We start from the raw sequence: 16,681 nt of genomic DNA on the forward strand, positions 1-16,681 counted from the left end.
AGTTTTTGTTATAAGAACTTTGAAAGCCACAGGAAAGAATTTTTAGTGGGTTTTCTTCAATTTTGAAATGCCTTGGGTCTGTAGTAACTTCTTACTTGAATCCAGCAGTAACTTTGGCTTTGATGTGCATAGTTCCCTATTTTGTGATGTGTAAGAAGTCGTCAACATATGGATACATAATATTTGGCCTGCAACATTTGAAATTTAAAAAAATAAATAATAAATAAAGCAATAGATCCAAGTCAGCTTCCAAAATATCTGTGCAAAAAATGCTACTGTTTTAAAACAGGCATTAGCTCCATCTATTGTTCTATGACCTAATTTGTTTTAACTTCACTTGAAAGAATAATCATTGATTATTGAAGTCTCTCAAGATTACTTAAAACATATATATGGATGTAGATATAAACAAATATGATAAATTGGTCACACAAGAAATCTAAAATACAAATTTCAACACCTTATAAAACAACTTTTAAACATTCATATGTTACACCTATGAAGGGCAAATTGGAGAAATATTCATACCACAGAAAATTGTCTTAAAAACTATGGTTGTAGAAAATTAGATTAATAATTCTACATGGATTTTTAATATATTGCTTTCTTTGTGACTTTGATTTTAGAATTGCTCTCAAATATTGCTAGATCCCATATATTTTATTAAAAATATAGCAATTATGTATATTCTTTGTGTGTGTGTGTGTTATTTGTATATAAGGGATTTTTTGTATATATGGGAAATCATAGTACTATAAAGTAACATTCTTTTACTCTCTAAAGCAATAAGAGATACAGATTTATTAAATAATTACTGGGATTGTGATCTGATAATCATTTAGAATATGTAACAGTCGGCACTAGGAATGTCCAAGACATACCACTGAATTTCCTCAGTAGCACAAAGAAGGAAAAACACCAATCAATTCTGTTGCTTAACCTATGCATTTGAAAATGCAGTCAAGTAGTCAGTCATGCCCTTTGCAAAGTACACAAGCAAATATAATACTAACAAATAACACTTGAGACTAAATTTTAGGTGATGAAAACATTATGATTATGAATCTTCCTAGGAAACACGGGTCAATCATGTCTATCTGCTTGAAATCTGGCACCTCTAGGTTTCAGGAAGCCATTTATGGTGTGTGTACCAGTTCGGCTTAGATGGGACTTCATTTAACAGGAAGAGCAAAATAAAATTAGTTTTAAGGTGGTAGAAGTTTATTTGTCCCTAACAGAAAAGGAATTCATAAGTAGGCTGTACAGGCCTCCTATGACCACTTAACTATGTTATCATGGCTCATATTTTCTGCTTTGTCATTCTTAGCTTGGGCTTTCCAAATTCAAGAGTCGAGATGATGACTAGAGTTCCACCTATTATGTCAACATTCAAGGCTGTGCTCGCTACTCCCTTTTAAGAATTTCCCATAGACACATACATACTTCTGCTTAAATGTGATTGGCCAGACTTAGTGACATGACCATAGCCAACTGTGAAGGTGAGGCTGGGAGCTTCTTAGCAGAACACATTGTCCAGGATTCTGTTACTAAAAAAGAAGTAAAACTGGATATTGAAAGACAATTAGCATGAAAAGCAAGCATCTGAAATACAGTCATGCCATAGAAATTACAGGGTGTTTATTGCATTACACTGCACTATATTCACTCAAGCATTTGTATGTGTTAGTGTCCTCTTTCTAGGTGACTTTATGAGTCTGGATGTGTATGAAGGAAAAATGGTGGCAAGCATCCCAAACTTACCTGTCTGTAAACTGAGGGTAGATAGTCAAATGCAGGAAAGTCGGGAAAGAAAGTTGAATAAATATTCTAAAACTAGCCTCAAAAATCAGAGATTGACTGCAGACACTGAGATACCAATAGATTCCCATCTCGCTTTAAGAACCCTTTCATATAGTAAATCTGAGATACAGTGGCAAAAAAGAGGTTGCGAATAGCAGCTCCCAAGGAAAAAAGTCTATTTAATGCATATTTATAATGCAAATACTTAATGGGATATGGGGAAATGATGATGACCCAACTCTCTTACTGTAATTCATATACAGAGAGAGTGTACCCCATGAGCGGCAGTAGTGTGCTTGAATTGACGGTAAGTAGAATTAAAAATGGAAGGAAAACTAACTGGAAAAAGAGAAAAACTACAGCAAATTTGTTTAATTATTTTTTCAACGTCGTGTGAGAAATGGTCTTTGTTTCCTGTGCAAAAGCAAATATTGTACTAAAGGATTCTGAAAACTAATACATAGTACAAGAGAGTCCATAAATACTCTGTTGTATTTGTTTTCTTCACTCTGCAGTTTTTAACACATGCCTAATATATTATGTCAGAGTAAAAATTTGATAAGTACAGTTATTCAGAATTTATTGTCACATTCCTTGGATGGTAGTATTGCTGATAGTAGTCAAACTTAGAGAAAATATAGAATTCCAAAGGGTGGCCATTATTTCACTTTGAGGCAGATGTAATTCCACAAAAGGAATTTTATTCCATTTATCTATCAGTCAACTTACATTGTATTTTTTATGGCTTTCCTTTTCTTAATTTTTTCGATTTAATTAATGAGACAAATAAATTATAACCCACTTGGCCAAAACCGTTTTTTAAGAAAATAAATGTTTCCTCAACCTACTGATGATTAATATGAAGTGGTGTGTGTTGTGGTGTTGAAATTTTATAAATGATATTTTAACTATGTGTCCAAATGAACTTTTGGCACCTGAATATATAGAGGTGATTTTATGTCAAAGGTCTGGAGGGCGTTTGATTTTGCTTTCCTCAGTGTATAGATGATAGGTGAAGTTTAGCAATCCCAGAAAAGAGAGCAAAAAGAAAGCGGCTGTGGGCTACCTTTTCTGTGTAAGAGGGGAGGAGTCTAAGTAGAATCATGGAGATGGAGTGAATTCACAGAAATCCAGAGGGAAGAGTTTTGAGGCAGAGGGAGTGATCAATACTGGTCAAAGAGCAGCAAAGAGGTTAAGTAAAGCAAAAGCTGGAGAATTAGGAAGCCAGGAGAAAATGTGTCATCTTAACTGAACTGACATGCTGCTGGCTGAAACCAGGCACATTCCAGTAAGTAAACAAATGCAAAGGAGGATGAGTCATTGAGTTCACAGTACTCCGCAAGAAGCCTTCATGGCAAGCGAAGGAAATGAGGCAGTATTGGGTCTATTAAGGCCTATATACACCTGTGCTGTCCAGTATGAGAGCCAGTGGCCATATAGCTATTGAGCACTTCAAATGTAGCTTGCGTGAATTGGGCTATGAGTGTAACATTTATACTGGATTTCAAAGATTCAGTATGAAAAAATAGAATGTAAAAAATCTCACTGAAATTTTTATATCGATTGCATGTTGAAATGATTATTTTGATAGCCCTGATGAAATATAAGGTATTATTAATATTAACTTCACCTGTATGTTTTTATTTTGGAACGCGGTTACTAAGATTTTTACGAAATGCACCTTTAGCTTGCATTTGTGGCTCAGTGTATTCTATTGGACAGTCAGTGCATCATATACTCTGACTTCAGTTTGGCATCTCAATTTTTGACAATAACATATGAGGGGAAATCAGAAGCCTTTCTAAAAGCTACAATTTGGCTGGGCGTGCAGGCTCATGCCTGTAATCCCAGCACTTTGGGAGGCCGAGGCAGGCAGATTACCTGAGGTAAGGCATTCAAGACCAGCCTGACCAATAAGGTGAAAACCCGTCTCTACTAAAAATACAAAAAATTAGCCGGGAGTAGTGAAACACGCCTGTAATCCTAGCTATTCAGGAGGCTGAGACAGGAGAATAGCTTGAACCTGGGAGGCAGAAGTTGCAGTGAGCCGAGATCATGCCATTGCACTCCAGCCTGGGCAACAAGAGCAAAACTCTGCCTCAAAAAAAAAAAGAAAAAAAAATCCCTACTTTTTTTTTCTACATTAACTTAGAAATGTAATTTATTATAGTAGAAAGAACATGGGCTCCTGGATCCAGCTCTGCTACTAAATAGCTACCTGGCCCTGGGCAAGTTATTTAACTTCCGTGAGCCTTGATTTCCTCATCCATAAAACGAGAAACATAAGACTCACCACACAGGATAACTGTGAGGATTAAATGTGAATATAAAGGACTTTGCAGAGTGCCCACCACATAATTTGCACTTAATAAATGTTAGTTACCTTCTTTCCTTGCTGTGTAACCCATAATTCTGTTAAAAGAGACAGAATTGGTCTGATACAACATTAGCCTCAAAATTAGAAGAGGATGGAGGGACAGAATAAGAAAATGAATCAAGGTTATTGACCTTTCGAATAAGAAAATCAAAATCTTCTCAAGACTGAAAAAATACTGACAAACTTAGCTTCTTTGGAAGGACAAAGCAAAAAAGTTTCTTCAAATACAGAAATACATATCTATGTGCATATGAATATATACATATGCATACATATACATGTTCACATATATGTGTGTGTATATATATAAAATAGCATATATTTTTCAGTGGGCCACATGAAACCATGGATACGAAACTATTTTATAAACTAGGATGCACTATTTAAATATTAATACTGGTGTTGTTATTCCTATTCTATAAAAAAATCATTTATTTGAAAGTGACGGAGAAAAACAAAGAGTAACTTGGAGTGGGGGGTGGTGGTGGTAGAAATTAGAGTTTGAAATGATGATGAAATAAGAGAAAGACATTGAAAAGATGGGAAGAATTTGCCAAAAGTCAAAGTAGGAGACGTACATCTAACTACCATACATTGCCCACAATTCTCTTCCTTCTCAGCCGTGACCTGTCCCCCGATCCTTTTCTAATTTTGAGGCTTATGTTATATTTACATTTAATCCTCACAATTACCCTGTGTGCTGAGTGTTATGTTTCTCATTTTATGGATGAGGAAATCAAGGCTCACAAGAGTTAAATAACTTGCCCAGGGCCATGTAGCTATTTAATAGCTTCTCAGCCTTGACCTGCCTCCTACATTGGAATGGTCCAACTTAGCTCCCTTCCCACTCCTCCTTCATTTTAGAAACTCTAATACATATCTCTTGCCCATAGCAAAAATCACAGTTCCCTGTCAAATTTCAACTTTGTCTCCTCATCTCGGGTCTCCACCCAGCCTTGACTCCATTCCTGCCTCCTCTTTTCATCTCTCTGCTTTTGCCCAGAGGTACTGGACTTTATGCTCTACCACCATTAGCAATATCTCCTTTCCCTCCCCCAGCCTCAACACATTCATCTGGGCATCCTACTTATACTTGAGTGCTGCCTCAAATTAAGAAATAGATACAAGATTCATGATACAGCTGTGGTACATTGTCATATCATTTGAACTTGTAAACGTGCATCCAAATTTTACCCACCAAATTATCTAACGTTGAATATCTACTGGTGGAAATTTGGTGGGTCACATTATTACTTTAAAAAAATGAATTAGGCTGGGCACAGTGGCTCACACCTGTAATCCTAACACTTTGGGAGGCTGGGGCGGGTGGATCACCTGAGGTCCAGAGTTCAAGACCAGCCTGGACAACGTGGCAAAACCCTGTCTCTACTAAAAATACAAAAAAAAAAAAAAAAAAAGAAAAGAAAATTAACTGGGCATGGTTGCACATGCCTGTAATCCCAGCTACTCTGGAGGCTGAGGCAGGAGAATTGCTTGAACCCAAGAGGTGTAGGTTGCAGTGAGCCGAGATGATGCCACTGCACTCCAGCTTGGAAAACAGTGAGACTCCATCTTAAAAAAAAAAAAAAAAAGAGTTAAATCTAGTTTATACTACTGTTATGAATAAAATTGCATTTTTAAAATGATAGAGTTGCAAATGTGAAGAATTTTGTATCACTTAGTAAACTTTGCGTTGCATGTGATAGAAAATCCAGCTCAAACCAGCCTAAACAATAAAAGTGATGTATTATGTCACATAAGAGAGCAGTCCAGGGATTGGCTAGGCTTTGTTTGAAGTTCCAGTGATATAATTAGAGCCCAGTTTCTTCATGTACATTTCATTTCCTTATCTGAGTTTCATTTTAGGGCACTTCTCTCTGCCTGGCTCCAAAATTCTACCAAGAGGTCCCATAGCTAAAACTTTTCTGATTTGAGTGCATGAGAGAACAGCAAAATTTTCTTTTTCTATGTCCCAGTAAAAGTCGCAGTTTATCTTATGTAGTTTGATTGGTCACATGTACATCTCTAAACCTCTCACTATACTCAGGAAAATGAGCCATGTTGGTTGACTTAGAACTATCTCATCAGAAGACCAAGGACTAGGAGTGTGAGAAAAATTGATCCTCAGGAGGAAGACTGCAATGCATTTAGCAGGAAAGAGTAATGTTTCTTTAAAAAAAAAATGAAACAATGAAAATCCACTAAAATCTGTCTCAAGGATAGTATTCCATGACTCTACAGGGCTTAATGCATGTGACATATATAGAGTTCTCATAAGCAGTTTGAATTATATGGGTCAGAGAAATTTCCAGGTCATAGGACTTCTCTTTAAAGTAAAATAAATAGGCCAGGCATATGGTGGCTTATGCCCATAATCTCAGCGCTTTGGGAGGCCGAGGCAGGTGGATCACTTGAGGTCAGGGGTTTGAGACCAGCATGGCCAACATGGTGAAACCCCATCTCTACAAAAATACCAAAATAAGGCCAAGTGTGGTGGCTCATGCCCATAATCCCAGCATTTTGGGAGGCCAAGGCGGGCAGATCACTTGAAGTCAGGAGTTTGAGACCAGCCTGGCCAACATGATGAAACCCCATCTCTACTAAAAATATAAAAATTAGCTGGGCATGGTGGTGGACACCTGTAATCCCAGCTACTCGGGAGGCTGAGGCAGGAGAATCACTTGAATCTAGGAGGCAGAGGTTGCAATGAGCCAAGATTGCATCACTGCACTCCAGCCTGGGCAACTAGAGCAAGACTCCATCTAAAAATAAAATAAATACAAAAATTAGCAGGATGTGGTGGTGTGTTCCTGTAGTCTCAGCTACTCAGGAGGCTGAGGCAGCAGAATCACTTGAACCCAGGAGGTGGAGGTTGCAGTTAACTGAGATAGGGCCACTGCATTCCAGCCTGGATGACAGAGTGAGACTCTATCCTAAAAAAAAAAAAAAAAAAAAAGTAAATTAAATAATGTAAATAATGTATCCAAATTGGCTAGCACAATGAGTAGAACAAAGTATGAACATTTATCTTATTAGTAGGTTGATTTGAAGAATTTCAAAAATAAAAGTAAGGCTAACAGTTATCTTAACATGGGCCTTTATAAACAAACAAATAGAATTGTCTCTCCTTATTATCTTTATCCTGGTTTTTGTAATCTTTTGTATCTTGTTTGAGTTTAAGTTGGCCTAAATGATACCCTTTAAGGCAACAATGCCAAAATTGAATCGATTGTATCATGTATAGTTGGAGATTAATCATTCAATTTAATTCAGTTATTCTTTCTCTCAGAGAGAGAGAGAGGGAGAGGGGAGGAAGAAGGGAGGGAGGGAGAAGAAAGAGATTGAGACAGTAAGAAAGAGGAAGAGTTCTATTTATCAAGCACTCTGCTAGATCCTGGACATACAGCTGTGAACAAGGAGAGAGCCTGCAGATATGGGCCCATCCCTAATTTTATTAAAACCAATTTTAGAAATCTAATTATAACTGGAGTTGATGTTTCAGAAAGAAAGTTTGCCTAGTTTTTGTGTATTTTTTGCATTGCCACATCAAGCTTACAAAGGCTTACAAGAAATAATAATTTTAGTAGTAGTATTCCTGTGTCCTGATAAGCCCCAAATATATTCTGTGAGCCATATAGTTTTACTTAAAACAATCTTTAGGGAGAGGGAAAAGGAGGAAGTCTATAATTGATTGAATTTTCTCTTACACATTTAAAATATATTATTTAGAAAATATTCCATGTAATAAAAAATATTGACTTCACCAAAACTCTCCCTACGTATTTAGAAATGTTCCTTTACAAAGGACTAGATAGTGTTGCATACAAGCTAAAGGGAAGAAGGCGGCGGGTGGAGTGGGAGGAGGGTGCCTGTACGGTGTAACTGCATCTTTATTGTTACTGCACCATCAGCTGCCATTTCACCTTCTGATAAGAATTAGCTAAGATTTTTATCCAGATTCAGGAGATCTCAATACTTAGGTTTTGATAGTGCTCTTCATGCCATTCATCCATCTTTCAATAACTATTTTTTGTGTGCACACTTTGTGCCAAGCACTTCTCTGGAGCACAGTGGTTAATAAGTGAGACAAAAATTTAGGAACTTTGTATTTTGAGTGAGAGAGAGGAATTATAGATAATAAACAAGATGAATAAGTAAATTATATGTTATTAGTTATGAATTCAAAGCCAAAAAATGAGAAACAGAAGCCAGACTGTGTTGGTGAGTCTACCTTGCAGTATTACATGGTATAGACAAGCAAGACTGATTAAAGGGGTGACATTTGAGTAAAGATGGAAAATTAGTAAGTGGGCAAGTAATAGAGGTCTCCAGGGGAAGCATTTCACATAGAACAGCACTAGCAAAGATCATGATTGGAGAGTTCTGGAATAGCATGGAGGCCAGTGTAGTTGGTGCCTACTGAGATGAAGAATTGGAAGGAAACAGATCAAGAAGTAATAGTGGGTGGGGAGATCATCTAGGACTTGACATGACCTGTCTTGTCTTAACTTGTGTCCTGACATGACATGACTAGAATTGTCTCAGCTTGGATTGATTGACATGTTTCGACTTGACTTATCATAGCTTGAATTGAATTTACTTGACATAAGTTTCCATTGAAGGGCATTATAAAGGTTTGGCTTTTACTCTGAGTGAGATGGGGATCTTAGGGTTTTGAACAGATGAGTGACATGACCTTAATGTGTATTAAATAGAATCACTCCAGTTGCCTCGGGATAAAAATATGAGAGGTTTAGACTGGGATGTCAGCAATAGAGGCAGTAAGAGGTGATATTCTGGATATACAAATTTTAAAAATAGGGACAAAGGCTTTGCTAATGGACCAGATATGAAATATGACAAAAAGAGCGAAGGCAAGAATGACTTCAAGATTTTTTGTCTAAGTAGCTTGTGGTATAGAGTTGCCTTTTACTGAGATGGGAAAGGCTCTGTAAGTGTACATTAGTAGAGAAGAGTGCAAGTGGTTACAAGATTGTTTTTGATAATGTTAAATTTGAGGTGTGTATTGAACATTCAATAACTGTGGGAATATGAACCTGACATTAATGGGAAATGGTCTGGCTGGAGTACATTTGGGAATCATCTGCTTGTAGATGGTATGTAAAGTTATGAGAACTGATGAACCATCAAATAAAGCAGTGAAGGGAAATAGGGGCAGGTGGTGGGAGGAGAAGGAAAGGGATGGGAAGGTAAGAAGCAAAGAAGCCTACGAAGGAATGCTATTCTGATGTCCTGGAAGTCAAGTGAGGGGGATATTGAATCTGGAGCAGGCTTGTCCAACCCATGGCCACAGGCCATGCAGCCCAGGACCACTTTGAATGCAGCACAAATTCATACATTTTCTTAAAATGCTATGAGAATTTTTTGGTGATTTATTTTCAGCTCATCAGCTATTATTAGTGTTAGTGTATTTTATGTGTGACCCAAGACAGTTCTTCTTCCAAGGTGGCCCAGGGAAGCCAAAAGATTGGACATCGCTGATTTAGAGGCATGACCTCATTCAAATACCAGTATTAGACTATGTGAGATGGGAACTCAGAATTGATCATTGGTTTTAGCAACATAGGGGTAATTGGTGATCTTTTATGAGCAGTTTTGATGGAAAAGGGAAAATTCTGACTGGAGACAGGTCAGGAAAATATGGAAGTAGGAAAATTGAAAATAGTGGTCAGAGACAATTTGTTGGGGGTGGTTTTATTGTAAAGAGATAAATAAAACTAGGACAAGTAACTGAAGAGGAGAGTGAAATGAAGAGGGGTGTGTGTGTGTGTGTGCATGTGTGTGTGTTTTAAAGTGAGAGAAATATGGGAATACTTCTTAATGTGTTAATGATCAGAGAACAAAGAGGTAAATGTAGTACTGTAGTAGAAAGGCAAGAATTTCTGGAATCTTCAATAGATGAGAGAATGAGTTCTGCTGGTCAGTTGAAGTGATTGGTCTTAACTAGGGTCACAATTTGCTCATAGTGATACATTTTACTTGATATGGGGTCACAGGTACAAATGAATAAATGTTCTGTGGAACATTTGGGAATTCTTTTCTGGTTGCTTCCCTTATTCCAGAGAAATAGGAAACAAGATCACCGGCTTTATTTGCTAATGACTTCCTTCCCATCTGTTCTCTGCTTCACTAACTCCCTCTTTAATACTTACCCAATAATTTAGTTTATTACCCTTCTTAGGCTGAAAGCTTGGTCCCCAAATTAAATACATCAGAATTTCCTAGAGTATTTGTTAAAATGCAGATCTCTGGATCCTAGGCATATCGAATTATTTCCAGGTAGGAGAGTTCAGGAATTTCAATGTTTAGCAAGCTTTCCTGGTGATTCTCATGCACACTAAATTTTGAACACCACTTCCCTTTCCCTCTTTTGGTTGCTTCAATAATAAATGCCTTATGTTCTTTCATCCCTCCATGGATTGCTGTATCTTTAGAATAATTTCATCTGTACGTAGCAGATAATTTTGTACACAAAAATGCATTCAAATATTTAACACTGATGGAGACATTTTTCTCTCTCTCTCTCTTTTTTTTTTCTTTTTTTTTTTTTTTTTGAGATGGAGTCTCCTCTGTCTCCCAGGCTGGAGTGGCATGATCTCGGCTTGTTGCAACCTCCACCTCTCGGGTTCAAGCAATTCTTCTGCCTCAGCCTCCAAGTAGCTGGGATTACAGGAGTGCACTATCACACTCAGCTAATTTTTTTTTCCTTTCTTTCTTTTTTTTTTTTTTTTTTTTTAGGAAAAACAAGTTTTCCCTATATTGTCCAGGCTGGTCTTGAACTCCTGATCTCAGATGATCCACTTGCCTCGGCCTCACAAAGTGCTGGGATTACAGGTGTGAGCCACTGTGCCTGACCTGATGGAGATACTTTTCTAATCATAGTCTTCCCTGATTGCATTTGAGAGGGACTAAAGTAACATTATCTTCACAGTGATGAACACAAGTATACATAAGCGATTTTTTTCTAGATATTAGATAAACATCATAAACAATGAAAGATCTGATAAGTTGAATTTTATGTCATAATTTAATCATGCCATCACAGCAGTATGCAAGCTAAATACTTATAGACCGATTATATACCGTGTCTAGTGAAACTAATGTTTTACTAGAGTGTTCAGCGTTCTTCTGAACACTGTTCTCCTTCAGTGTTCTCACTGAAGTTTTCCAATAAAAGAAGTGTATGTCTCATCCTAGTATGTATGCTGAGTCTTTAAGAAATACTCAATAGCAGAAAATTGAATGGAATAACTCTACATATTTTAATGTAAAAGCACACCTCTAAATCATATATATATACATATAATATATATAATGTCACCATAGGAAATTTAAGGAAAGTGTAGCCAAAACAGAAACAAAAACAAAATCTCTAAACTAGTTTCCTCGTCCAACACAAATCTTGAAAGATTTATCTATATGTATTGCCTTTTATTCTTCTTCCATCCTACATGTTATAATCTCTGGGATAATCAGAGTTTATATCACACATATTGAGACTGTTAGGTAAAAGAGAAATGCATTAGAATTGAATTAAGCTAGACAGCATAAAAAGTCTACAAAATGAAAGTGATTATTGCAAGAAAATTGTACTGCAAATATTATATATATTTGAGGATATAACCTTCAGTATATTTAAAGGTAGAAGAATGTAGAAGAGAGGACAAAGAGGATAGGTGGGAATGAAATAATTTTAACTGAGGCTTTATTTTTCTTTGTCAGTGAAAAATTTTGTTTTTTAATCAGGGTAAAGTTTAAAAAAAAGTTCAACTTTGAATTAATTTTGAGGTTATTAGTATTCTAGGAAATTCTCATAAATACTCTAAAGCATTTTATTCTCATTGCTGTTTCTACTATTTTCTGATTTAATTTAACCCTTATTTTCTTAAGAAAGGAAATGATTATTACTTTACAGCTGGCTTACCTAGCCTCTGAGAGTAATTCTTCCCATACTTAATAAATGCCCAACAGAAATGAGATCAGGTAGAAATAATTCAAATTGTCCTTATTTACTTAATAATTTCTTTAAGGAATGTTCTTCTTGGTATTATGATTCCAGAAATGTTTCCAAATTACTTTAAGCAATTAGAGGTTTAGTGTTCAGCTGTCTCAATAGATATGTCCTTGTTCTTTTATTTGTTTGTGGACATGAATACCTTTCTGCCAGTTGAAGAGGGAGTTGAAATTACAGCACCAGCAGGCAATTTCTTGGACAAATTAGTATTTGGGCCATTGATGTGGAGGAAGGGAAGAATGTTTATTGCACTATTGAACTCGCTCATGCTTCCATAGCCAAAGATTGCACCAGAGGGCACTGTCCTGGGAAACATTCCAAGAGAAGCTATACACCTTCTGTTTTGAGTGACCTGTCTCTGTACTGAGAATGCATATTGGTGTTCAGAGAGAAAGAGCAGAATCTATTTCATAAGAGCAGCGGGAAAATTGAGCTACATGTGTTGGCAACATCAATATTTCCATGACAATGTCTGTATGAAATATAACAGTTTGTCTATTTTCTATTAAAATCATTTCAATATGATTTTATAATGTAAACACTATTTTTCATACACACAGCATTCAATAAATATAGTAATATAATTTTATTTCACATGCCATCCTGAAGTGGATCCATTTTCTTTTATCTGACTCATAAACAGTTTCCAATCCCAGCTCCCCAAAGATAATGGACATAACTTGAAAATCTATTTAGCCATATTTTTCTGTAGGAATGTGAGACCAAACTCAGAGATTTCTATGGTGGTTAAAGAGGGAAAGACTGAACTAGCCTTACAGCCATATTTCCTTTCATATTTCAGAGTAAGGCAGTTTCTAATCTTCAATTTAAAATAAGAATATTCAAAAGTTGTTTCAATAAAGTGTTTACCCAGGTATTGACTGTACTGATAGTTTGACACTTTAAAGAATCACAATATGAAGAGACTTTGGCTTTCAAATCTCCTGTAATGTAATGTTCCACTCCAGGCCACATTCTTTTAACCAAAAAGCTATATCCAGGTTAAGAATCTAGGATTCCAACATTTATCTTAAACCCTCATCCAAAGTTCCTGATTATATCATATCCTCGTTATTTATTTTTGCTGACAATAAAGGTAAAGAAATCCAATTACATCTACTTTTTTCTTAGATAAAAGTGACAATAGAGGGAAACCATTTTCCCATAGATGATGCAGGTAGGGATGAAGGAAAAGCAGACCTGCCAGACAGCAATTTTCTCACAGCCTGACACATTTTACCTTCTATGGAAAGCCTCTGGTGAAGCCTCCCACTTAATCCATATCCTAATTCTTTACCTAGACTCCTAAGTATCACTAACTCTGGAAATAACTTCTAGATCTGGTTAGCAATTAAGAAGTTCAATTATTCTGTGACTCTTCTTAGAATATATCTTAAAACTGTGTCCATCTGGGCCCACTAGGTGTAACTATGATTTTACACTGCTGTTTTGAGAACAACGGCTGATAAAGCATTCATTCAAAATCACCTGGAGTAAGGCCCTGCGTGGTACCACACCTGTCACTAACTCCTCAGTAACTGTCCATTTTGTTCAAAGGCAGATTGTAAGTTCCCTAGCACTCCTGCTGCTCAGTGTAAGTCATTATATTTTTGTGAGATACCCTCAGAAGGAGTTTTCAGGATAAATTCATCCTGGCAGCCTCAAAATTTAAGCATAGAGCAGTAAAAATATAAAAAAAAAAAGAAAGAAAGAAAAAGAAATTAGCCAGGTGTGGTGGCGGTCGCCTGTAACCCCAGCTACTCAGGAGGCTGAGGCAGGGGAATTGCTTGAACCAGGGAGGTGGAGGTTGCAGTAAGCCAAAATCACACCACTGCACTCCAGCCTGGGTGACAGAACTAGACTCCATCTCAGAAAAAAAAAAAAAATTCTTCAGAAATCAAAGGAAAGCATTCAAAGATTTACACGTAGATTCAATTCTGACAACAGCTTCAAATACTTCATAGAATCTCAGAGTAGGTATACACAGTAAATGCTTACAATGCCCATGAAGTGTCATGGTTTGTTGTTTACATTTAGACTGACTGTTGAAAGTTTGAAATCCAGACCACTTCATAAGATTTATGCAAAAATGAAAGAAAAAAATCTTCATCATGACAAGGTAAAGTTCAACAGAGACAAATTCAAGTTGACATATTGAAGGTCAAATGCTCATCTATGCAAATATTACAGAAAGAATTTGAAAGTAAAAATGTAGATCTATGGTTTCATATCAAATCAAAAAAGCAGCCAGGTACAGTGGTTCATACTGGTAATCCCAATATTTTGGAAGGACGAGGTGGGAGAATCACTTAAGCCCAAGAGTTTGAGATTAACCTGGACAACATAAGAAGACCCCTAACTCTACAAATATATATATACACATATATATAAAATATATATACATATAAATAAAATATATATGCATATAAATAAAATATATATAATATGTATATGTATATTTTAAAACCAGATTATATATATATTTTAAAACCAGATGTGGTAGCACCTGCCTGTAGTCCCTGCTACTTCAGAGTCTGAAGTGGAAGGATCACTTGAGCCCAGAAGGTCAAGACTGCAGTGAGCTGTGACTGTGCCACTGCACTCTAGCCTGGGCAACAGAGGAAGACACCCCCACCCTGCCTCGTCTCCAAAAAAAAAAAAGATACTACAGGAATATGTAGTTCAATTTCTAAAGCCTTGCCTATGCCTCACCAAAGGAGTTTTAGATCTTATTTATTTACTTGTTACTTACTTACACCCGGGTTGGAGTGCTATGATCATAGCTCACTGCAACTTCAAACTCCTGGGCTCATGGGATCCTCCTGTGTTAGCCTCCAAAGTACCTGGGACTATAGGCATGTGCCACCATGCCTGGAGAATTTGTTTGTATTTTATTCTTATTTTTTGTAGAGACACAGTCTCACTGTTTTGTCTAGGCAGGTCTGGAATTCCTGGTCAAGCAATCCTCTGCCTTGTCCTTCCAAAGTGCTGGGAGTACAGGTGTGAGCCACTGTGACCAGCCTAGATCCCTTTTTAAATAATTATCTTATTTTAGAGTAAACACTAAGATATGGAAAATGCTTAAAAATCAAAATGAGATAAGGAAGAGTCACATGGTCAAATTAGTTCTAACATAATGTAGTAATTAACATCAAAGAGATAAGAATAGATAAACATTGTGAAAGAATGAGGTATTAATATGTCAATGTTCTCCCTTTGGGATCTTCATTAGTCAAATACCACTTCAAGTGTTATACCATTATTATTTACCTCATTTAATGTGGTTAGAAACTCAACAGACTCCAGAGAAGAATCAATTTTTAAATCAAAGCTTCCAATGAAGAAAACAAACAAGATCTGTTGAAGTGACTGAGCTCATACTCTGAAAACTATATACATATATGTGTATGCTCTACTATTAATATAAAAACTTAAATATAATTTTTTGAAAAATCTGCTCTACTAGGCTGCCACTAGTCCCCCAAATTCTTTAAGAACTGACAGCTCTTAACCAAAGGGCCAAGAAAATGATAATGTAAGATAATGTTGTCTCTATCATTTAACACTCCATCTCTGCATTTTTTCTGTTGACATTTCCTCATCTGTATTTTCCCATGCTGATTTCCATCATCACTCCATAGTGATGGGAGAATTGTTTGTAAGTACTCTGTGGAGTTACAGATCACTTCCTGCTTAGAGTCTGATCTTGCACTTCCGTTACCCAGACACATAAGCACCGTGACTTTTCCTGGTTGACACCATTAAACATTCCCTAACCACACGGCTCAGGTGTACAGAAGGAGTGTGACTATTTAATGTATTCCTTTTCAATATCATTTGGACTCTAGGATTTGGAAATTAAGGGCTCACATTGGCTTTGCCCCACTAAGAGATGGCCATAGCACTTGAGAAGCTGAGAGGGAATTAGACCTGGTGCTTCGCCATAACACCTTCCTCGTTTGACATTCAGTGCTCAGCAGCAATGTCTGAGCAGCGTAAATCTAGGGATTTCTTTTTAGCCTTAGAAAACCAGAAAGGAAGAGCTGGGCTCAGACTAAATCATGGAAGTTTTCAGCTTATCTACACAATCACACTCCAGGGTTTATCACACTAGAACTAAGTATAAAGAGTAAAATGCTATGTATATCGGAGCTTTTCCAAGAATATAGCCAAATTATCTTTTCTGGGAGTTTCAGGACAGCAGATTTCAACCTTCCGTCTCCCATCACCAGAGTATCTAAGGAAGAAAAAACTGTAATATAAGTACAAATGTTCATAAACCCCATGATTATTAATATAATACAAATACTGTATCCTGCCTCTCCCAGCTCCCACTTTGTGTATGATTTGGTGATTTGGTTATTGAATACCTTGAATAATTTAACATAACTCCCCATAGGTAACTGCTTTAACCTCTAGAAATCTCCAGACACACACACACACACACACACACACACACAGACACACAC

The 16,681-nt window shown here is 36.7% G+C and overlaps 1 protein-coding gene and 1 pseudogene across 7 annotated transcripts in view; both read left to right on the forward strand.

Annotated features, from left to right (window-relative positions):
- MAGI2 (membrane associated guanylate kinase, WW and PDZ domain containing 2) overlaps positions 1-16,681 on the forward strand; it is a 1,490,397-nt gene that overhangs the window by 133,275 nt on the left and 1,340,441 nt on the right. The window lies entirely within an intron of this gene.
- On the forward strand, positions 1,478-10,695 carry LOC134761705 (uncharacterized; annotated as a pseudogene).

This window comes from Pongo abelii, chromosome 6 (genome assembly GCF_028885655.2).
Source record: "Pongo abelii isolate AG06213 chromosome 6, NHGRI_mPonAbe1-v2.0_pri, whole genome shotgun sequence".
In the NCBI taxonomy this organism is placed as follows: domain Eukaryota; kingdom Metazoa; phylum Chordata; class Mammalia; order Primates; family Hominidae; genus Pongo; species Pongo abelii.